General features: G+C 42.4%; 2 pseudogenes; both read left to right on the top strand.

Moving 5' to 3' along the window:
- LOC132216089 (zinc finger protein 883-like) overlaps positions 1–19,726 on the top strand; it is a 48,082-nt pseudogene extending 28,356 nt beyond the window's left edge.
- Positions 1–25,230, top strand: part of LOC132216071 (zinc finger protein 91-like) — a 116,128-nt pseudogene that overhangs the window by 71,791 nt on the left and 19,107 nt on the right.

Below are 25,230 nucleotides of genomic sequence, written 5' to 3'. Positions count from 1 at the left end.
GCTCATTGTTCCTGACTCTCTCCTGTGACCAAGGACAGGAAGGTTGGCCTTTTTCTCATTTCCAGGTTCTTCTGACTGTGAGTGTGAGGTGAGCTGATTAACAGGCTGTGCTGATTTCTTTGAAGACACATGCTGTGACTCCTCAACATATTGTCACCTGAGAAAACAATCCAGACCCTGATCAGGACCAGAACCAAATGGCTGCTTTTCAGGTAAAAGATGTGTCCTGGGTCACAGGCTGTGTTTGCTTTTTCTCTAACATCTGGTGATTTATTTCTCTATTTCTGATGTTCTTGCCTTTGCAGGTTGTTTTTCATTCCTTATTTCATTACTTTTTTCATCATAGTCAATGTCAGTAGTTTCTATATTTCTCTTTTTTGTTGTTGTTTTAAATATATTTTATTGATTTTTTACAGAGAGGAAGGGAGAGAGACAGAGAGTTAGAAACATCGATGAGAGAGAAACATCGATCGGCTGCCTCCTGCACATCTCCCATTGGGGATATGCCCGCAACCCAGGTACATGCCCTTGACTGGAATCGAACCTGGGACCCTTCAGTCCACAGGCCGACGCTCTATCCACTGAGCCAAACCGGCTTCGGCTTCTCTTTTTTTTTGTATTTTCTTTTTTTCCCTCTCTTCAAAATATATTTTTATTGGTTTCAGAATGGAAAGGAGAGGGAGAGAAAGATGGAGACATCAATAAGGAGAGAGAATCATTGATTAGCTGCCTCCTGCACCCCCCCCTCCCCCACACTGGGGATTGAGTCTGAAATCTGGAGTGAGCCCTGACCAGGAATGGATCCCTCCCCTCCTGGTTCCGAGGTCAGCCCTCTACCTTTCAGCCACACTGGCCGGGCTATAATTCCCTCCTTTGCCTCAGAGCCTTCTCTGCATTCATTTTATGCAGCCTCCCCAGGTCAGGAATCATTCCCATCTTTAATTAATGACTTTCAACTACTCAGAATATCTGTTTTGTGACAGATCCACCTGGGAAGGCAGCCATGTCTAACATCCCTATTTGGATGGGGTCACAGGCTGGGGTATCAGTGAAGAAGGCAAGTGCAGGTTTTAGATTCCAGTGGCTGCAGTGTCAGTTCTAGATCACGGGTAAGAAGATGCACTTTTTACTGCTCAGAAAAGCTCAGAGCGTTCTGAAAGGAAGAGTAAATGGAAGAGACTTGCTCACTAGATTAGTACGAAAGACTTGGTATTTCAATGTACTATTAGCTTATAAAGCATGAGAGTTACATGTGGATTGACACTTTCAAAAATTAATCTTTATTTGTGATCATTTTACCATAATTTTTTCTTCTCTGTTTTTGAATCGTATATGAGCGTTTATTCCAGTAATGCTGTCAGTATGGGAGAGCAGCAGATCAGCCACAGAACTCTGCTCCGCATCCCACTGTAAGCCAGTTGTTTATATAGTAAAAGTACAAAGGAAAAGTAGGCAAAAGGGCAGTTTACAATTATGCAAAGGAACTAGGGGTCTTCAAAGGGCTTAGTGATATGCAAGGGTTGGGATTACATGGGGAAATAGCCAAAAGGAGTGCCAGATGTGCAGTTAACAGGTAAGCAGGCTGGAGGTCTGCAAAAAGGGCTGGGGATCTTCAAAGGGCTGGAAATTCTGGTTTCAGTCACAAATCTTTGTGAATCTTTCCATGATAATAGGCAGCTCTGAACAGGGAGGAAGGGCTGCATCTCCAGGTCAGCTCCAGCCAGGGTGTAGAATGTGCCTTCATTAGCTTCCACACTCCCAAAGCTTCAAGGGCCCTTCCTTTGTCTCTGTAACTTGTTTCCTAATGAAACGGGAAATTTGGATTGGAAATGTGTGGCGTTCCCCTGGGCAGGATGGTTCCCTGGCTCTTGTCCGGTGGAGTCAAAGAATGAAACCAGGGTCAAAAGGTGGAAATTTATTGAGAAACAAGCACAGACTCCCACGCGGGGAGGGATAAAGAGTCCCCCATAATTATTTCTTTATTGATGTATTTTTGGCAGTAATGTCAGCAGTGGTGACCTGACCTTCCGAGTATGTGCCTCAGTCACCTGATGCCCATTGTCTTAGTCCACCTGATGTTCAGGTGGCACAGGTGCTTCCCTCACTGTACTGTTAATAGTCTCCCTTTCTCAGGAACAAGGGTGTAGAAGGGATTTAATGAAAGTTGTGCAAAGACCATCACTTCACAAATGAAAATGTCCCTCTTCTTAGTTTGTGTTTGCTTTGGGAAATGAAGGAGTTACTTTTATTTCCTACTAGAGGCCCGGTGTCAGGGCCAGCCTGACAAGGTTGAGCCAGGCTGAGGCAGGGAGGTGGGAATTGAGAAAAGAAAGAAAGACAGGAAAGCGGGGTCGGGAGGACTCCAGTTCTTTCGATGAACTGAAGCGAGTTTATTAGCCACACAATCTTATTTATACACAACACACTGAATAGGAGGTCTGTCAAGAGGAATGTATTCTTTGTTCCTCTTAATCTCTAAGGGAGAGACATAGCAGAAGGACAAATTCTCAGTACAGCATATCTCAGTAAATAGTTACAGACTTCTTGGTAAGCTATGAAAGGCTGTTCTCATTCTACAAATGTTGCTCTCATTCTACTGATAATCGCCATCCAAACAAGTCTGGGAAAACTGTGTGGGTAAGGGTCCCAGCCTTGCTAGCCCCTTCAGGTGCAAGGACCTTGCCAGCTTACATCTGGCCCCCAACAGCCCGGTGCACGAAAGTCATGCATGCATAGTGTCCCTTGGCCTGGCAGGTGATCAGGGCTAATCGGGGCCTTGCTTACCTTGGCTGCCGGCTGCCGGCTGGGGCCTTCTTTCCTCCCGTGCCGCCCCATGGTGTTCAGCCCACATAGCGAGCAGTTGAACTCTCAGTCGGTCAAACTCCTATTCAGTTGAACTCCTGAGGGGGAAATTTGCATATTAGACTTTTATTATATAGGACTAGAGGCCTGGTGCATGAAAATCTTGCACCAGGAGGTGGTGTCCCTCTGCCCGTCCTGCACCCTCTCCAATCGGGGACCCATCGGGGTTGTCCACCTAACCAGCAGTCGGAAATCCATCTCCCAATCCGGGACCACTAGCTCCTACCACTCACCTGCCTGCCTGCCTGATTGCCCCTAACTGCCTCTGCCTGCTGGCCTGATCGCCCCCCAATTGCCCTCCCCTGCCGGCCTGATTGCCCCCTAATTGCCCTCCCCTGCTGGCCAGATCATCCCCTAACTGCCCTCCCCTGCCGGCCTGATTGCCCCCTAACTGCTTGTTCTTCCACGCCGGTCTGATCCCCCCCTAACTGCTTGCTCCCCCGCGCCGGCCTGATCTTGCCCCTAACTGCGTGCTTCCCTGCCATCCTGATGGCCCCTCAGTCCTTGCTCCCCTGCCAGCCTGATTGCCCCTAACCACCTTTGCCTCGACTCCGGCCACTATGGCTTTGTCCGGACGGAATTTCGATGTCCGGAAGATGTCTGGTCGATCCTGTCTAATTAGCATGTTACCCTTTTATTAGTATAGACTGAGGCCCAGTACAGGAATTCTTGCACCTTGAAAGGAACTATGGGCTGTGAGGCTGCGGTGGGCACAGAGGTTAGTCTTGGCCCATCCACTGCGCCCCCACTTGGCCCCTCCCACCACTGCCCCCAGTCCCCTGTCTCCCAGGAGCCCCATTCCTGCTGCTGCCACTACCATGCACTGATGCTGCTGCTGCCCCCCCCCTCCCCCAGTGCAGAGCAATTGGGGCCAACATCAACAGCGGTGGGAGCAAGGGCCGTTGCCATCATGCTGCCCCCCCCCTCCCCCAGTGCAGAGCAATTGGGGCCAACATCAACAGCGGTGGGAGCAAGGGCCGTTGCCATCAGTGGGTGCCAGGGCGGCTGCTGCCCCAATCGCCCTTCAGGAGCAGGGGTAGGCGGAGAAGCCCTCAGGGGTGATAGGGGCTGGGTGGGACCACGGTACGCAGGAGCAAAGAATTTTCAATAACCACCAGAGAATTAACCCGATGACAGTGACCAGCTCCCTGCCTTGGTCTGGCTCACCCGTTCACCTGCTCCACCATCCCACCGTGGCCAATGCCCACCATGTTCTGCGCACGCCCCCTGGTGGTCAGCCCCCATCATAGTGAGCGGTTGTTTGGTTGTTCCGCAGTTTGGTCTATTTATATATTAGCCTTTTATTGTATAGGACAGTCCATTGGCTTTATCATGGGAGCTTTTAACCAATCAGGCCTTGATTATTTAAAATTTCATTATATTCTACACAAATGTCACAGACATATCCTACATTATCAACTTGTATTTTCTAGAAAGTATGCAAGAATGGTATTATTAGTGTATGTTAAATTCATTACATTTCTACAATATAGCTCTCCACTAGTGATACCTAAAATTTTGAAAAATGTACTAGTAAAAAAAATTAGTTCCCCCAGTGTGGTGTGGATCAGTGGTGGAGGGTTTGATTCCTGGTCCAGGGCAGGTTGTTCTTGGGTACCTTTGGTAGGCAACCAATCCATCTGTCTCTTTCACATTGACCTCTCTTTCTCTCTTTCTCTTTCTCTTCCCCTCTCTCCCTCCCTCTCCTTCTCTCCCTCTTTCCTTTTCATGCCTCTACCTCCCTGCCTTCCAATTTCAAAAAGTCAATGGGAAAAATCTCCCCAGGTGAGGATTTACAACCACAAAAGTGAAACAATAGGTCTAACTTGTTTTGTATCGTTATGTTTCTCTCCTTATTGTGTTTATAAAACACAAAGGAGATCATACACAAATAGATTCATGAGATTTACAGAATCACTAACCATCTTTTCTTAAAATATATTTTTATTGATTTCAGAGAGGAAGGGAGAGAGAGAGAGGGATAGAAACATCACTGATGAGAGAAAACCATTGATCAGCTGCCTCCTGTATGTATGGACTTCTCAAGTGTAAAACAGACCACATCCATGTACAATTTTGGCAGTGCCCTGACATGGATTAAACAACCTGGGCATGTGACCTGATCGGAATTGAACCCGGGACCCTTCAGTCCGCAGGCCAACGCTCCATCCACTAAGCCAAACCAGCTAGGGCCACTAAACCATCTTGATTTCATAGTTGTAAAATGTGTGACTCTGAGCCGAAACTGTTAACATTATTTTAGCTATTTTTTCTTTTATTTTTTCAACTAGTTTTTATTGATTTCAAAGAGGAAAGGTGAGGTAGAGAGAGCTAGCAACATCAGTGATGAGGGAGAAATCATTGATAGGCTACCTCCTTCACACCCCACATGGGACTGCGCCCGCAAATTGGTTGTGTGTCCAGACTAGATATCAAATCAGTGACCTATTGGTGCATGGGCCCACGCTCACCACTGAGCATCACCAGCTGGCCTGGACAGAATCATCTTGTTCTAAGATTACTCATAGTAAATTTTCAAAGAGGATTGTGGTTCCTATGTATCCTATTCCACGAGAACTGTAAGTTCCATTAATAACTTGAAAGTTCTGTATGAATTTTTTCCTCTGTTGTCTTCTGGGTATTCAGAAGAGTGGCACATGCACCAGAAACATTAACATCACAAGTAAAAAGTGAGCTTGTTATACATGTGGAAACACAGGCCCCATCTCAGAACAAGGATCAGAATCTGTATTTTTACAGAAGTTCATTTCCTTGTGGTCTGTTTTACACTTGAGAAGAATTCCATACATTTCCAACCCAGCCTGCCATTTCCAGCTGAAAACTATACACACTGACCCTGAACGATGTGAATGCAGCACTCAAGAGATCCATATGCCTATGTCCATTCCTTAATTTTAAAGTTTTTTTTCCTGAAAAATAAAATCTGTACCATGGGTTTGTGGACATGTGACATCCTCATTTGTCAGTGTTTGAAATCACATCAGAGAATGTTACTGGGGCAAAGTGATCTTATTGGGCTTGATCTTTTTGGGCACATTATGAACTCTTCTAGTGGCCTCTTGGTAAATGTGTCTTTTCTTTCAGGGACCATTGACCTTCTGGGATGTGGCCATACATTTTTCTCCAGAGGAGTGGGAATGCCTGGACCCAGCTCAGCGGAAATTGTATATGGATGTGATGTTGGAGAACTACAGCAACCTGGCCTCTGTGGGTGAGGGTGACTTCTTTCTTGAATTCCTACTCCACCTGCAGGGTTTTTTTCCTTTTTTATTTTAACGTTTCTAGGGGGCATCTGCTTTCTATGGTAGATTCTTCCTCTCATGGAACAAATTCTGGGTTCTTCGGTGTAGAAAAGAAAAGCCTTTTAATGTTTGTGAATTAGGAAGTCAGTGTTTGCACACTTTACATGTTGTCTACAATAATTGACTTACTGATTTCAGAGACAAAGGGAGAGGAAGAGAGAGATAGAAACATCAGTGATCAGAGTGAATCATTGATCATCTGCCTCCTGCACACATTGTCCTTGGGACTGAGCGTGCAACCCGGAATTGTTTCCTGACCAGGAATAGAACCATGACTTCCTGGTTCATAGGTGAATGCTCAACTGCTGAGCCATGCCAGCTGGGCCATATTGACTTTTAGAAATATATGTTCTCTGCCCGTAGCTTCTCCTTTTTTTGTTGTTGACGATGCCTTATTTATTGTTTTTTCTTTAATCTTTCAGTTGATACATTGGGAGTTTTTATTTAAATACAATGGATTGAAATACAAACTTGGTTACGTATTTGCCTTTCAAAAACATGAATTGTATAAAATTAATGTAGTTTTTTTTATTCTATAACATGTAAGTTATTTTTGCAGCTATTGTGTCATTTCTGGTATAAACATATAGTGAGTCACGTCTTGAAGAAGATGAGTTGAGATATAAATTTTGTGTCCTTACATGTCAAGTCAAATGAAGTCTTTTATTTTAAATGGTAGAGCATCATTATAAAAATAGTCCTTTTTTTCCAGTCCAATATCTTTATTGTTGCAAATAGTGCTGCAGTGGATATATGAGTGGGCATATCTTTTTGAATTCATGTTCTCTGTATAAATTGCCAGAAATGGATTCACTGTGTTAACTGGTACTTGTTTGTAAATATTGGAAAATCCTCCATCGTGTTTTGATAGTGGCTATACCAGTGTGCTTATAATCTTGCTGACAGAGCATCAATGTTATCATTTCTCCACTTAATTGGTAGTACTTGTCATTTTTTGATTTATGGATGATTGGCATCCTGTTAGGTGTTTGGTAGTATTTCATGGTGGTGTCCATTTGCATTTCTCTGATGATGGATGAGTTGAACATCATTTAATATGTCTATTGTGCATCTTTATGTCCTGTTTCAGAAATGTCTATTCAGGTCCTCTGCCCAGTTTCCTTTTTTTTTTTTTTTTAATGAAGAAAATGTTTCTTTTCTTTTTCTTTTTTTCTTTTTTTTTTAATTAAATGTTTATTGTTCAGATTATTACATTTGTTCCTCTTTTTCCCCCCCATAACTCCCCTCCTCCCAGTTCCCGCCCCACCCTCCGCCCTCACTCCCCACCCACTGTCCTCATCCATAGGTGCACGATTTTTGTCCAGTCTCTTCCTGCATCTCCCACACCCCTTTCCCCCGCAAGAATAGTCAGTCCATTCCCTTTCTATGTCCCTGATTCTATTATGATCACCAGATTATTTATTCACTTGATTCTTAGATTCACTTGTTGATAGATGCATATTTGTTGTTCATAATATGTATCTTTACCTTTTTCTTCTTCTTCCTCTTCTTAAAGGATACCTTTCAGCATTTCATATAATACTGGTTTGGTGGTGATGAACTCCTTTAGCTTTTCCTTATCTGTGAAGCTCTTTATCTGACCTTCCGTTCTGAATGATAGCTTTGCTGGATAAAGTAATCTTCGTTGTAGGTTCTTGGTATTCATCACTTTGAATATTTCTTGCCACTCCCTCCTGGCCTGCAAAGTTTCTGTTGAGAAATCATCTGACAGTCGTATGGGTATTCCCTTGTAGGTAACTGAGTTTCTTTCTCTTGCTGCTTTTAAGATTCTCTCTTTGTCTTTTGCTCTTGGCATTTTAATTATGATGTGTCTTGGTGTGGTCCTCTTTGGATTCCTTTTGTTTGGGGTTCTCTGCGCTTCCTGGACCTATAAGTCTATTTCTTTCACCAGGTGGGAGAAGTTTTCTGTCATTATTTCTTCAAATAGGTTTTCAATATCTTGCTCTCTCTCTTCTTCTGGCACCCCTATAATTCTGATGTTGGTACGCTTGAAGTTGTCCCAGAGGCTCCTTACACTATCTTCGTATTTTCGGATTCTTTTTTTCATTTTGCTTTTCCAGTTGGGTGTTTTTTGCTTCTTCGCATTTCAAATCTTTTACTTGATTCTTGCGCTCCTCTGGTCTGCTGTTGGGTGTCTATATAATATTCTTTATTTCAGTCAGTGTATGCTTAATTTCTAGTTGGTTCTTTATCACAACATCAAGGGTCTCATTAGATTTCTTGAGGATCTCACTACATTTATTGGCGGTCTCACCAGTCTTTTCGAGGGCCTTACTAAGTTTATCGGCAGCTTCTAGACAGTTCTTGAGCGACTTTAAAAGTGTGGTTTTGAGCTCTATATCTTCCATTTCTGACATTTGCATCCTGTTTCTTTGTCTCCGCATTTTTTTATCTTTTCTTGGTGCACCCCCTAGTGGTCTTTGTGGGCAGTCTTGCTGTAGTTAAGCCTTGATTGTCGGCAATACCAGGGGTGATTTGACCTTCAGGCTAACTGGCTATGAGAGTCAGCTGTGTCTGCAGTGGGAGAGCTTCTGTGCTGGATCTCTAGGGCGGTGCTAATCTAGCCTTTGCCTGAGGCTATCTGGCAAATGGCTCTGCGCAGGGCTTGGGTGGGGCGGGTCCCTGGGGATCTACAAGGCAGGCGGAACAAGCAGTTATGGCTGCTCTCAGTCCCGTCCGCAGAGGCTCTGCCTCTCAGAGTCCCAGCAACCGCTGCAAACCTCGGAGAGAAAGCTGCCTTCGAGTTCCGACCGAAGCCAGACAGTCCCGCTTCTCCCGTTTGAGTCTGGGTCCCTAGAGACTCGCCCGGATCTGGAGCTCAGAGTCTGAAACTCCCTCCCGATTAAAAACAACAACCGTGCCCTCCGCCGCCAGCCCGCTCCGCGCGCACTCCGCACCTGAGTATTTCACTTCAGCACTGGGCCTCCTCTGAGTCTGGGTATGATATTCTCTTTCCTCCTAGTTGTAGAGTTTCCACTCAGCCAGCCCTCCTGTGGTTCTGGATGATGTCTGTTCTGTCCTTTAGTTATATCTCTGAATTGGTTGTTCGAGGCAGCAATCTCCAGCGTTAACCTATGCCGCCATCTTGGTTTCTCTCCACAGTTCGAAAATGTTTATTTTCATTATAAGAATTACACAGACCATATACCGTACATACCAACGGAAGTTTAAAAAAAGTACATTATGCACCTTCTGCAAATTCACACTACAAAAGATACTGCCTTTAAATATCCTATATAATAAAGTGCTAATATGCTAATTAGACCAGACAGCAGAATGTCCTTCCTGAACAACCAGTGGGCTGGGGATGGGGCCACGAGGCAGCCAGGGGTGGGAGAACCGAGGCAGCTGGGCCTGGGAAGGCCTACCCTTGCACAAATTTCGTGCATTGGGCCTCTACTGTACTATAAAAAAACAAGAAGAAAATAATATAAAAATAATTGGTATCATTACAGAAGACTCTGGAACCCTCTGGCAGCTTCTGAAAACCATAGGGCAACCCATCTTGTGGAGATTCTGACTGGGGGGGGGGGGGGGGGTGGCGATCTGTAACTGCATTTTGTTGTAAGGAGCTCAGAACATCAATAGAAGAAAACGGTGGCCTAGGTGGTAATAAAAACCTCTATTAAAGAAGAGTACAGCTGTGTGATGGGTGAGCAGCTCTGCCCATTTTTCATTCATATTGTTTGTCTTTTTGGTGTTAAGTTGTGTGAGTTCCATGAATATTTTTGATCTTTAGCTTTTGAGGATGTATCATTGCTGGTTTTTTTGTTGTTGTTGTTGTTGCTATTTTGTGGGTTTTTTTGTTATGCCAAACTTATTCTTTTATAGTATCATTTCTTAATTTTTTAGCTCTTTGTTATGCCTAGGAAGATATAGCCTAACCAGTATTTTTAAGAGTGATGGTAAAGTTCATTTGCTATGCTTTCTTCCAGTGTTTTCTTGATTTCAAGTCTTATATTTTAGTTGTTGATCCATGCTGAGTTCATTTTGGTTTGTGGCCTATGAACGAAGTCTTATTCAGTATGTGCCCTTTAACGGGAATCACATCTGCAACCCTTAAGTGCACAGGATGATGCTCTGACCCTGCGCCACACTGGCCAGAGCCTCCCATTCTCCTTTATTTACCTCTGTCTTAATGTGAAGATTAATCTTTCTGATAATACCAATTTTGAAATATTTTTTTAAATCTGGAAGCATGATGCCTTTAAGGTCATATTGTCTCTCCCATGTTTGTTTTGGTTCCCTGGTGTCCTGTGTCATTTCATATCAATTTCAGGATGAGATATGCTAATTTTGTGAAAAGTGTCATTGGTACGTGGATAGTGACTGCTTTGAATGTTTGTCAACCTTGGGTACTTGTGAGAGCTATACTGTTAGCATTCCAATTTAAGGTCATTGCATGTGTAGTTCATTTATTTATTGAGTTCTTTTTTTTAAATATATTTTATTGATTTTTTTTACAGAGAGGAAGGGAGAGGGAAAGAGAGTTAGAAACATCGATGAGAGAGAAACATCGACCAGTTGCCTCCTGCACACCCCCCACTGGGGATGCGCCGCAACCAAGGTACATGCCCTTGACCGGAATCGAACCTGGGACCCTTGAGTCCGCAGGCCGACGCTCTATCCACTGAGCCAAACCGGTTAGGGCCATTTATTGAGTTCTTATTTAATGACAGCCAGCCCTACTTTATACAATAGATGCTTGGGTTACGTCGGAGATCCGTTTCTACGGCATGACGTAACACGATTTTCGCCATAAGTCGGAACCCATCTACATAAGAACCTACGTCACTCACATGCAGCACATACAAAGCAGTAATGAAGTGAAATAGTAAAAAAATTTTAAAAGAAAGATAACGCCGAAACCGGTTTGGCTCAGTGGATAGAGCATTGGCCTGCGGACTCAAGGGTCCCGGGTTCGATTCCGGTCAGGGGCATGTAACTTGGTTGCGGGCACATCCCCGGTGGGAGGTGTGCAGGAGGCAGCAGATCGATGTTTCTCTCTCATCGATATTTCTAACTCTCTATCTCTCTCCCTTCCTCTCTGTAAAAAAAAATCAATAAAATATATTTAAAAAAAAAAAAAAAAAAAGAAAGAAAGATAACAATTCCTGACTATTACTTGTGGTAAATAAATACTAAAAAACAGCCCTAGCTGGTTTGCTCAGTGGATAGAGCATCGGCCTGTGGACTGAAGGGTGCCTGGTTCGATTCCAGCCAGGGGCACATGTCTGGGTTGCGGGCTAGATCCCCAGTAGGGGGCATGCTGGAGGCAGACGATCAATGATTCTCTCTCATCATTGATGTTTCTATCTCTCTCTCTTCCTCTCCCTTCCTCTCCGAAATCAATAAAGAAATATATTAAAAATAATAATAATAAACATAAAGCACATATGTACATATATCGAAATGACAGAAGTTTATTTTTTTATAAACTACTGGCCCGATGCACAAAATTTGTGCACATTAAAAGGGAATTAATTAAAAGAAATATTTTAATATTGTAATGTGCCCCTTCTCTATAATAGAAATGTCAGAGTTGAAAGAAAAATAATAAAATGTATATGAAAATCTTCCTCCTGTCAGAGTCTGGGGTGTGCCACAGGAGCCAGAGTCAAGTCCCCGCCCACCCTCATGTGCCCTAAAATCAAGCAAGACCCAGACCTGGTCAGCCCCACCTGCAGCAAGCCCTGCCACATGGGGGTTGCTGCCACAGGGCCCCCATCAAGCCCTGACAGGCCGGGGGCTCAACCTGAGTTCCCCCAGCCTGGGGCCAGGGCAGGGGGCACACTTTGAGGTCCCCTGTCAAGCAAGCCCCACCTGGTGGGGCACACGGACTGAGGTCTGCTGTCAAGCCCCCTGAGCAGGGGGCGCAGCCTGAAGTCCCTGGGGCGGGGTATGTGTTTTGAGGTCCCCTGTGAAGCCCCGCCAGCCGGGGCACTGCCTTAGGTCCCCCGCCCCAGCCTGGCGCCACACCATGGTGTTTCCTGGATGGTTCATTTGTTAGTGTCTTAGGAGTTCCTTAAAATCTCTTCACGTTTCCACATGTATGTTGGCTTATCTGAATCAAAATTTTAATGAATTAAATTTTAATGATGTATGTACAAATTCTTTGATTATTTAATTTTTATTTTTTAAATGTATCTTTATTGATTTCAGAGAGGAAAGGACCGGGAGAGTGAGATAGAAAGATCGATGAAGAGAGAGAAGCTGCCTCCTGTACATTCAGGGTTTGAGCCTTTAACCCATGCCTGTGCCTTACGTGGAAGCAACCCGTGATTTCCTGGTTCATAGGTGGAAGCTCAACCACTGAACCAACACTGCCGGGCAAATTATTTGATGTTTTGAGTTGGTCGTGTCTTTCATTCATGATTCTACTGTATTTTTTTATTTCAATGAGCGATAACTCTTTTTTTAAAAATATATTTTTTGTTGATTTGAGAGAGGAAGGGAGAGAGAAATAAAAACATCTATGATAAGAGAGAATCACTGATTGGTTGCCTCCTGCATGCCGCCTACTGGGGATTGAGCCCACAGCCCGGGCATATGCCCTTGACCGGAAATGAACCCGGGACCCTTCAGTCCGCAGACTGCTGCTCTATCCACTGAGCCAAACTGTTTAGGACTCTTTTTTTTTCCAAATATATTTTTATTGATTTCAGAGAGGAAGGGAGAGGAAGAGAGAGACAGAAACATCAATGATGAGAGAGAATGATTGGTTGGTTGCCTTCTGTATGCCCCCTACTGGGGATCTAGCCCACAACCCAGGCATGTGCCCTTGACCAGAATCGAGCTTGGGGTCCTTCAGTTCGCAGGCCAACACTCTATCCACTGAGTCAAACAAGCTATGGCTCTACTGTATTTTTTTTTTTAATTTATTGATTTCAGAGAGGAAGAGAGAGGGAGAGACAGATAGAAACATCAATGATGAGAGAAAATCATTGATCGGCTGCCTCCTGCACTCCCCCTACTGGGGATAGACCCCGCAAACTGGCCATGTGCCCTTGGCCAGAATCAAACCTGGGACCCTTTAGTTCGTAGGCTCTATCCACTGAGCCAAACTGACTAAGGCTCTACTGTATTTTTTTTTTAATATATTGATTTTTTACAGAGAGGATAGGAGAGAGATAGAGAGTTAGAAACATCGATGAGAGAGAAACATGAATCAGCTGCCTCCTGCACATCTCCCATTGGGGATATGCCCGCGACCCAGATACATGCCCTTGACCGGAATCGAACCTGGGACCTTTCAGTCCGCAGGCCAATGCTCTATCCACTGAGCCAAACCAGTTTCGGCTCTACTGTATTTTTTAATTCTGGTATTATGTTTTTCAATTTCCCCTTTTGGTGTGGTGTTTATAAAATACTTTCTCATTGTATTTTTATTTTGGTTATATAATATTTTGGTGATATTATATAATTGTCTTTTTTTCTTCTTTTTGTCTTTAAAATATTAATTTTCAATTCTTTTTTATTTTTTTGTTTTTATTGATATCAGAGAGGAAGGGACAGGGAAAGAGAGAAGAAACATCAATGATGAGAGAGAATCATTGATTGGCTGCCTCCTGCATGCTCCCCACTGGGGATCAAGCCCGCACCCTGGGCATATGCCCTGACCAGGAATCGAACCGGTGACCTCTTGCTTTCTGGGTCGACGCTCAGCCGCTGAGCTACACCCGGCTGGGCAATTTTCCATTCTTTTTGAGGTAATTAATATATTTCCATTGATGTGGTGCCAATTTGATTATATTTATTTTGTTCCCCTGATGGTACACTTTTTCTGTTTCTATGCATAACTTAGTATCTTTTATTGAGATTCCGGAATTGTAAGCAAACAGGCTTTTGAACATGTTTTCTGTAGGAGGAAACAAATAATGACCATCTGTGGAACAAGTCCTACTTTTGGTCAACATTGTTTTCAGTATCTATATTCTTGGTTCGGTTGTCTGTTTAATTTCTCATTTGAAATGTTCTCTGTTTCTTTCTCAGACCCACAGTATCTTTTCAGGCTTCATGTACATCTTCAGTACCCCAGTCTTTGTGATGCTCGAACACTTTCTCATTGTTTCTTTGTAGCAGCCACTACAGTGCACTCACCGAGTACCACTGTTCTGTTTGTATTCTGTCATGCACAACAGACACATGTTCTTCAAGATGTCTCAAAACAGGGAGATCAGCCCTGACTGGTTTGGCTCAGTGGCTGAAGAGTCGGCCTGAGGACTGAAGGGTCCTGGGTTTGATTCCACTTATCGGCACATTCCCGGGTTGTGAGTTCGGTCCCCAGTGGAGGACGTGAAGAAGGCAGCCGATCGATGTTTCTCTCTCATCATTGATGTTTCTATCTTTCTCCCTCTTCCTTCCTCTCTGAAACCAATAAAAATATATTTAAAAACAAACAAACAGGGAGATCATTGAACATGCACTTCCCTCATCTCTCTCTCCCTCTCTCCAGTGGACAAACTGGGAGGTGGGAGTGTTTTTATAATATTGCCATTGTGTGACAGGGCATTTGAGCAGGTATCATTGGCAAATGTAAGCAACTCTTTCTCCCTCTTTGATGTGAGTTTTCCTCATTTTACCTATCTTGAGCTTTGAACATGTTTTCAATCCTTCACTGGGTCTTAGAATACTCAAAAATAACATCTGGCCTATAGTTGCTGGTCACTTCAAAATGCACTCACCTGGTTGTGAAAACTGAACATTTGTTTTCTTTCAGCTATGTCATCTGAAGATGACCAGGCCCTTATGCCAAAGTTCGGAATACAAGATTTATTCACTGAAATAATACTGGTAAGATATAAAAGGTATCACTTTGATAATGTACACTTAATGTAAGCCTTGTAATGAGAGGAAGAGTGTGATGAGAACAGAGGATCTTAATATAAACAGAACTAATCTGGAACAGTTATCATAATAAGCTTATTTTTACTTAAAGAGGTCAGGTGTATTATTATTCATTTGGGAAACCTCTCACTTTAAAGTCGGTTACATTGGCAGATCAGTGTATTTCTGCAGGTGAATGTTGAAAACTTTTTACTGTTATGCATTCTTAGAAAGGAAATCTGGATAAACTAGGAATTTGCATAGTCTGTAGTGCACATACTTTGAATTGTTTAAAATGTACTGTGGGATTAAACTTTCATGCAATCATTTCTTTTTTTTTCTTCTTTTTTTAAAAAAAATACATTTTATTGATTTTTTTACAGAGAGGAAGGGAGAGAGATAGAGAGTTAGAAACATCAATGAGAGAGAAACATCAATCAGCTGCCTCCTGCACACCCCCAACTGGGGATGTGCCCGCAACCCAGGTACATGCCCTTGACTGGAATCGAACCTAGGACCTTTCAGTCTGCAGGCCGATGCTCTATCCACTGAGCCAAACCTGTTTCGGCGATGCAATCATTTCTAAAATGTAGAGAGTTATAATGTGATAATAGAGGAATATGCAAATTAGCCAGCACGCCATAACATCATGGCTGATCTACAAACAGCAGAGAGGTATAGGAGGGCAGGGCAGGGCAGCGAGCTAAAAGTGGTGGAGAGCCACAGGAGGGTGGGGCAGCGAGCTGTGGGTGGGGAGAGGTACAGGAGGGCAGGTCAGTGAACTACAAGTGGCAGAGAGCTACAGGAGAGTGGGGCAGTGAGATACCAGCGGCAGAGAGCTACCAGCAGCAGTGGGTGGGGTGGCCTGCTGAGGCAAGCTGCTGCGAGTTACTCCATGCACGGATTCATGCGCAGGGCTACTAACATACCTATAACATTAAAGTGTTCTCAATTGAGCAATACTAGTATTATTATAACATTTAAATATATTTTTATTGAATTCAGAGGGGAAAGGAGAGGGAGAGAGATGGAAACTTCAATGATGAGGGAGAATCATTGATTGGATGTCTCCTACATGCCCCCCACTGAGGATTGAACCAGCAACCTGAGTATATGCCCTTGACTGGAATGAAATCCAGGTCCATTTAGTCCACATGCCAATGCTCTGTCCACTGAGCCAATCCAGCTAGTGCTTTTATTATTTTTTTTATTCAAAATACATTTTATTGATTTTAGAGAGGCAGGGATATGAAGAGAAAGAGGCAAACATTAGTGATGAGAGAGAATCATTGACTGGCTGCCTCCTGCATTCCTCACACTGGAGACCGATCCCAAACCTGGGCTTGTGCCCTCATGAGGAATGGAACCAACCTTCTTGTTCAATCTTTGAAGCTCCACCATGGAGCCATGCTGGCTGGGCAATTTGGCAGTCTTTTAAACAAGGATTCATTTTTTTTTTTTTGACTTTTAATGTTTTGTAGTTATTTTTTGTGTATAATTTTAATAAATTAGGAAAGCTTTTACTATACAACCATCTTGGTTTAATGAGTATCACAGAATGGTTCTTATGGAATAAGTGTACATGTTTAATGAAATTATAACTGTCACTAAAGGCTTTCTATCTCCCTTTATCACCAGAGTACATATAATGGAAAGAGCAGTTATCAATGGATTAAACATTGGAAAAACTTCGAGCAAGAGTCATATCTTAACCATTGGAGAAGCAAGCTTGCAGAGGACAATTATAAAAGTGGAAAAGTCTTTGACCAAATTTCCAATCACAGTACAGGTCAGGTTATTCCAATTGTGGAGAAGACACACAAAGGAAGTAAATGTGTCCAGATATTTCAGCAGTTTTCAAATTACAATGAACAAGATAATATTCATACTGGGGAGGAATCTTACAAATGGAATCCTTGTACTAGAATCTCTAGTCAGATATTCAATACAAATAAAATGAAAAAAGTCCATAGTGGGAAAAAACCTTATACATGTAAAGATTCTGGTAAAAGATCGAATTGGCCTTCAGGCTGTACGCTAAATCAGAGAATTCGTACTGGAGAGAAGCCTTACAAATGTAAAGCATGTGGCAAAGCCTTTAAATGTCATTCTTCTCTTATTGTTCATAAGGGAAGAATTCATACTATAGCAAAATTTTATACACTCAAGGAAAAGGGAACAGGCTTTAGTCAATCCTCAAGACGTACTCAACATTATAGAAATCATTGGGAAGAAATGACATATAAATGTTCAGAATGTGGGAAAACCTTTAGCCGACTGTCAACACTTTGTATTCATCAGAGAATTCACACTGGGGAGAAACTTGACAAATGTAGAGAACCTGGCAAAGCCTTTAGGTGTTCCTCCTCCCTTAAACTACATCAGGGAGTTTATACTGGAGAGAAGCCTTATAAATGTAGAGAATGTGGCAAAGCCTTCAGCCACTCTTCATCCCTTAATCAACATCACAGAGTTCATACTGGTGAGAAGCCTTTCAAATGTAAAGAATGTGGCAAAGCATTCAGTTTGGCATCATCCCTTAATTATCATCAGAGAGTTCATACTGGAGAGAAGCCATATAAATGTAGAGAATGTGGCAAAGCCTTTAGCCAGTCCTCACACCTTACTTCTCATCTGAGAGTTCACCATGGAGAAAAGCCTTATAAATGTAGAGAATGTGCCAAATCCTTTGGCAACTCCTCAGACCTTACTAAGCATCAGAGAGTTCATTCTGGAGAGAAACCTTATAAATGCAGAGAATGTGGCAAAGCCTTTAGTCAGTCCTCACACCTTATATATCATCAGAGAGTTCACCATGGAGAGAAGCCTTATAAATGTAGACAATGTGGCAAATCCTTTGGCTTCTCTTCAGACCTTACTATGCATCAGAGAGTTCATTCCGGAGAGAAGCCTCATAAATGTAATAAATGTGGCAAAGCGTTTACCAAGTCGTCATCTCTTAATTATCATCAGAGGGTTCACACTGGAGAGAAGCCTTATACATGTAGAGAATGTGGCAAAGCCTTCACTGGGTCATCAAACCTTACCAGCCACCAGAGAATTCATACTGGAGAGAAGCCGTATAAATGTAATGAATGTGGCAAAGCCTTTAGCCAGTCCTCATCCCTTTCTTGTCATCAGAGAGTTCACACTGGAGAGAAGCCTTATGAATGTAGAGAATGCAGCAAATCCTTTGGCAGCTTCTCAGATCTTACAAAGCATCAGAGAGTTCATTCTGGAGAGAATCCTTATAAATGTAGAAAATGAAACAAAACCATTTATCAGTGTTCCTGTGTTACTGTACAGCAGAGAGTTCATAATTATGAGAAGTCTTACAGATGTGAGGAGTGTGGTAAGTCCTTGACCAGCTGTGAGAACTTACTGAATATCACAATTCATACTGGAGAGAAGCCTTATGAATGTGAAAAATGTGAAAAGCCTTTAAAAGCCAATGTATCAATGTACTTGATCAACCTCAGAACAAAAAGAGACCTTACAGATGTAGAGAATTGGGCTAGAGTGTTTACCCATAGCTTAAAATTTACATCAGAGATTTTATAGTGGAGGGAAGCCTTATACTGTACAAAATGTGAGAAAGCCATTAGTCTTTGGTCAAATTTACTGAACATTTTAGGAATCATTCTGAAGGGAAGCAGAAGTAATATAAAGTTTTCATCCAAAGATTTAACCATGGTTGAATCGTCATTGAAATTGATAACATTGAGCCTTAAAAATTATGAGGCATATGTCAAAGTGTATATCCTTATTTGTATCTCATACAACATCTGGTAATTATTATTGGATCAAAGTCCAGCAGATATAAAGAATGTGACAAAGCTTACTTAGTATGCAAACCTTACAGGACATCAGAATTCATACTGGGGAGAAACAATACAAATTTAAACAGTGTCCTACAGACTTTAATCAGCATCTGTAGCTTATTCCTCACATTGGAATTCATTCTAGAGGGAACCTTAAATGTGAAGAACGTGGGAGATCATATAGTTAGACCTACGGCGCCAGTCAATACCAGGGATTGTAATTGGGTAGAAGTTCAATATTTATGACATAGGAGGAAGGAGTGTTTAAAAATATATATAGTTTACAAAAATCCAAGGAGTTTATACTTTAAAATGACTTTAAGATGTAAAAACTTTATCCAACTATGTAATTGCTTATGAATTTTAATGTATCACCGAATTCACACTAGATAGGTAGCCAAAATGCCTTTCAGTATTGCTCTACATCAGAATGTTTACTACAGTATACTCCAAACTTTAAATGTAGTTAGGTAATGGTTTGGATACTTGAATATATCAAAAGAATTAATGTTTCCATATGTACAATTACTTAGAGTGTAATCTCATTTATATTGAAATCATATGAAGTATTTTCAAAAGAAATTTGATTCTTTTCCCATATCACTTGATGTTGCTATATTTTATTTCTGGTGTGTGTGTGAAATCATGGAGTAGGTTGTTTCTGCCTTAAAGATTTGTGAGCTGGCCCTGGCTGGTTTGGCTCATTGGATAGAGCGTTGGCCTGCAGACTGAAGGGTCCCTGGTTTGATTCCAGTCAGAGACACATGCCTGGGCTGTGAGCCTGATCCCCAGTAGGGAGCGTGCAAGAGGTGGCCGATCAGTGATTCTCTCATCGATGTTTCTGTCTCTCTCCTTTCCTCTTTGAAATCAATAAAAATATTTTTTAAAAAAGATCTGTGAGCTGTTGGATATTATATGGACTTCACTTATGCACACTTTATTATGGTATATTAGATACATTGTAAGGCACACATTTTTTGATCTATTAGGGAATTATATTATTGATTGAATCTTTTAAAATAGTTCTGATGTTTTTAAATGGTATTATCAAAGTTAATTCCCTTCCTGTGCCATCATTTTGGGATGAAAACTTTATGAGGGCATTTCAATTTGTGGTTGTGATGTTGAGGTGAAGGGAAGTACAGTAAGGGCTGTGCTGTTTGTCTAATAGGTTTTCCATTACTAACAGATATATTACAGTACCAGTGATGTGGTTGTACCGGTGATGTAGTACCAGTAATGTAGCCAGGATGCAGAATTGGCATGAACGTTGCATGTGGAGAGAGGACACCTTTCCCAGGCTGCCCTGCTCACTGATCTCAAAAAAATTACTTCTATTTCTTTCATGTCACATTTCATGTTCATTTATGTCTTTTTCACTTTATCTTCTAGGCTGCCATTTATTTTGCAGTGATGTAAAGCTCTTCCTGTCCCACATCAGCCCCTCATTCCCATGTAGTAGTTTGCAATTTTACTAATGTAATGACTGACGTCAGAATTTGGCACATATTTAGCTCTATATTCATGAGGTAGGTAGACTACCACTCATGTTTTTTGCTAACACCTATCTATGTCCTATATTTCCTATATAATAAAGTGGTAATATGCAAATTGATCCTCACGCCCTCACACAAGATGGCTGCCCCCATGAGGTCAAAGATGGCTGGCAAGGGAGGCTAGTTGTGGACAATCAGGCCAGCAGGGGAGGGCAGTTAGGTGGCGATCAGGTAGGCAGGCAGGCGAGTGACTAAGGTTTTTGGCCCTTTTTATGTTGATTCTTTTGTCCATGTTGAGTTTGAAGTCTTCTTTGTGGGTTTTGCACAATTGCCCTGTACATGTTGACTTTTTTAATATACTAGACGCCCCACCTCATGATGCCTCACATGCTCTACGGATGTTGCTGGTGTCCCACCCAGCAACACCTCGCACGCTCCATGGATGCTGCCGGTGCCCTGCAATGCTCCGGGGACACTGCCAGCACACTGTGATTCTCCACAGATGCTGCCTACGCCCCGGGCGGTGTGGGTGGGGTGAGGGCTCGAGAGGTGATGTAAGCACCTCCTGCTGATTGGTCGTTATAGCATGAGGGCTTGACGACCATTTACATAATAGCCTTTTATTTTTAAGATATATACTAGAGCAGTGATGGCAAATGTTTTGAGCTTGGCGTGTCAGCATTTTGAAAAACCCTAACTTAACTCTGGTGCCTTATCACATATAAAAATTTTTTGATATTTGCAACCATAGTAAAACAAAGACATATTTTTTATTTTTTAATTTAATCTTTATTGTTCAGATTATTACATTTGTTCCCTTTTTCCCCCCCTTAACCCCCCTTCACCCAGTTCCCACCCCACCCTCCGCCCTCACTCCCCACCTCATCCATAGGTGCACAATTTTTGTCCAGTCTCTTCCCACAACCCCCACACGCCCCCCCAAGAATAGTCAATCCGTTTTCTTCCTATGCCCCTGATTCTATTATAATCACCAGTTCATTCTGTTCATCAGATTATTCACTTGATTTTTAGATTCATTTGTTGATAGATGTGTATTTCTTTTTTTTTTTTAATATATTTTATTGACTTTTTACAGAGAGGAAGGGAGAGAGATAGAGAGTTAGAAACATCGATGATGAGAGAAACATCGATCAGCTGCCTCCTGCACCTCTCCTACTGGGGATGTGCCCGCAACCCAGGTACATGCCCCTGACCGGAATCGAACCCGGGACCCCTCAGTCCGCAGGCCGATGCTCTATCCACCAAGCCAAACCAGTTTCGGCGATAGATGTGTATTTCTTGTTCATAATTTGTATTTTTACCTTTTTCTTCTTCCTCCTCTTCTTAAAAGACACCTTTCAGCATTTCATATAATACTGGTTTGGTGGTGATGAACTTCTTTAGCTTTTTCTTATCTGTGAAGCTCTTTACTTGACCTTCACTTCTGAATGATAGCTTTGCTGGATAAAGTAATCTTGGTTGTAGGTTCTTGGCATTCATCACTTTGAATATTTCTTGCCATTCCCTTCTGGCCTACAAAGTTTCTGTTGAGAAATCAGCTGACAGTCGTATGGGTACTCCCTTGTAGGTAACTGACTTTCTTTCTCTTGCTGCTTTTAAGATTCTCTCTTGTCTTTTGCTCTTGGCATTTTAATGATGATGTGTCTTGATGTGGTCCTCTTTGGATTCCTTTTGTTTGGGTTTCTCTGTGCTTCCTGCTCTTGTAAGTCTATTTCTGTCACCAGATAGGGGAAGTTTTCTGTCATTATTATTTTTTTTTTGTCATTATTTCTTCAAATAGGTTTTCAATATCTTGCTCTCTCTCTTCTTCTGGCACCCCTATAATTCGGATGTTGGTATGCTTGAAGCTGTCCCAGAGGCTCCTTACACTAAATTCGTGTTTTTGGATTCTTTTTTCATTTTGCTTTTCTGGTTGGGTGTTTTTTGCTTCTTCGTATTTCAAATTGTTGACTTGATTCTTGGGGTCCTCTAGTCTGCTGTTGGGAATCTGTATAATATCCTCCATTTCAGTCAGTGTATGCTTAATTTCCAGTTGGTCCTTTATCATAACCTCGAGGGTCTGACTAGATTTCTTGAGGATCTCACTACATTTATCGGCAGTCTCAGCAGTCTTTTTGAGGGTCTTACTAAATTTACGGTGGCTTCTAGAAAGTTCCTGAAAAACCTTAAAAGTGTGGTTTTGAACTCTATATCCAGTAGTTTGCTCCTCCATTTCTGTCATTTGTGTCCTGTTTCTTTGTCTCCGCATTTTTTATGCTTCCCTGTGTTGATAAAGTGGTTTTCTATGCTAAGTGTCCTCTAGGGCCCAGTGTTTCAGCCTCCCCAATTACCTGAGGAGGACACTCTTGGTGCACCTCCTTGTGGTCTTTGTGCACAGTCTTGTAGTTAAGCCTTGATTGTTGTAGTTAACACCAGGAGGGATTGACCTCCAGGCCAGTTGGCTGTGAGAATCAGCTGTGTCTGCAGTGGGAGAAAATCTGTGCCGGAGACACCCCTCTTGGGCAAGACTTGCTTCAATGGGGCTTTGTTGCTCACTGATTCTGCCCCCTGAGTGTGTCCTTTATGGATCCAAGGAGCTGCAAACTGGATGGTCCCACTCTGACCACTGGGCGCACTAGCTCCTGGATCTCTAGGGAGGTGCTAATCTAGCTTTTGCTTGAGGCTATCCAGCAAAAGCCTCCCTGCAGGTCTTGGGTGGGGCGGGTCCCAGGGGATCAACAGGGCGGGGCTAGCAGTTATGGCTGCCCTCAGAGGCCATGCTTCTCAGTGTCCCGGCAATCGCTGCAAGCACCTCTGAGAGAAAGCTGCCCTCGAGTTCCGACTGATGCCAGACAGTCCCGCCTCTCCCGCATGAGTCTGGGTCCCCAGAGACTCGCCCGAACTGGAGCCCAGAGCCCGAGACTCCTTCCCGATTGAAAAAGACAACCGTGCCGTCAGCCGCCAGCCCGCTCCGCGTGCGCCTCTGTACCTCTGCATTCCACTTCCACACCACACCTCCTCTGAGTCTCGGTATGCTTTTCTCTTTCCTTCTAGTTGTAGAATTTCCACTCAGCCAGCCTTCCTGTGGTTCTGGATGATGTCCGTTTCGTCCTTTAGTTGTATTTTTGAAGTGGTTGTGCAAGGCAGCAAACTCCGATGTTTACCTATGCCGCCATCTTGGTTTCTCAAGACTTATATTTTTGATATTTATTTTATATATTTAAATGCCATTTAACAAAGAAAAATCAACCAAAAAAATGAGTTCGCGTGTCTCAGGTTCGCCATCACTGCTCTACTATTTGAAATAAAGGATTTTTATATTGATAATATTATCAAGAAAGGATACTTCGCCGAAACCGGTTTGGCTCAGTGGATAGAGCGTCGGCCTGCGGACTGAAAGGTCCCAGGTTCGATTTCGGTCAAGGGCATGTACCTGGGTTGCGGGCATATCCCCAGTAGGAGATGTGCAGGAGGCAGCTGATCGATGTTTCTCGCTCATCGATGTTTCTAACGCTCTATCTCTCTCCCTTCCTCTCTGTAATAAGTCAAAATATATTTTTTTTTTAAAAAAAGGATAGTTCAATATGTTTTTTAAGTTAAGTTGGTAATGTTTATTTTTAATGTGTTTACTTAATTTTGGAGTAGGTGTTACATTCAAAGAGAAAAGTGGGGTTTACACTTTTATAGATTTGAAGCTAAATGTGTGACTCACTGATTTCCAAACTTCATCATTGGGAATGGAGAGGGATGTTGACAAGCAGACATCACTGCCGGGGAGTGTTACATTCCATTATCAGTTTTAAGGAGGAAATGTGTGAAAGTTTGAGATCACTTTTACCACATTATTTCTGGAGGTTGCATTTGCCCTGTGGATTGTATCCTCTCCCACAGAGAAGGCTCCTGTTTAATGCAGGTGAGGCTTCATCAGGGTTTATGTCGGGGCATTCCCCTCCGTTCCGTTGGTGTATGGATCTGTATTAATCCCAGATCACATCCACTTGGTTGCTCTTGCTTTGTAAAATGTTTTTCAGTGTAAAAAAGGAAATATTCCAACTTTTCTATATTCGAAGTGTTTTGGCTGTCCCACATCTCTTTGGCTGTCCACAGCCAGCATTGCCTTGGAAATTTGATAGGTAATCTATTTATTCTGTAGAACACAGAATATTAAGGAATGTCTCAATTTATTTGTACCTGCTTTCTTTAGCTTTTTTGTGTCATTTTCAGAATAGAAGTCTTTCACTGTCTTTGTAGAATGGATTGGTCTCTATGTATTTGTTATATGTGGTGTGTTTTCTGGCTTTGGGTGGCAATACTGAGGGTTGATATTTTATTGGCATAAAGTGATTAAATACTTATATAGGATAAACATAATCCTCTGTTGTGACTTACTCTAAATTACAGGTTCTGAACAGGTCATATCTTGAAAGTAGTTTCAAAAAACTCTAGGGAATATCTATATTCATGAAAATGCTGGAAAATAATGAAAATTAAAAAATGCTGATGAGACTAAGTAAAGTGACAATAGTTATTATTCTTATAACTGTTTTAAATATTGTTGTTTTTTAAATTATTTTATTTTCCAAATATAAGGAATACTAACAAGAGATATTCTACATTATTGTCAATGGCCCATTATCTAGATTATAGGGACTACTAATTAATGACATTAATTTCAAAACTAGTAGCCCGGTGCAAGAAATTCGTGCACATTAAAAGGGAATTAATTGGGAGAACCAAGATGGCGGCATAGGTTAACGCCGGAGTTTGCTGCTTTGAACAACTACTTCAAAAGTGAAACCAAAAAACGGAAGGGACATCACCCAGAACCACAGGGACGCTGGCTGAGTGGAAGTCCTACAACTAGGAGGAAAGAGAAACGCA

Source organism: Myotis daubentonii, chromosome 15, assembly GCF_963259705.1.
Source record: "Myotis daubentonii chromosome 15, mMyoDau2.1, whole genome shotgun sequence".
NCBI classification, from domain to species: Eukaryota; Metazoa; Chordata; class Mammalia; order Chiroptera; family Vespertilionidae; genus Myotis; species Myotis daubentonii.
The sequence above is the reverse complement of the archived record's forward strand: the minus strand, read 5'-3'. Positions and strand labels throughout refer to the sequence as shown.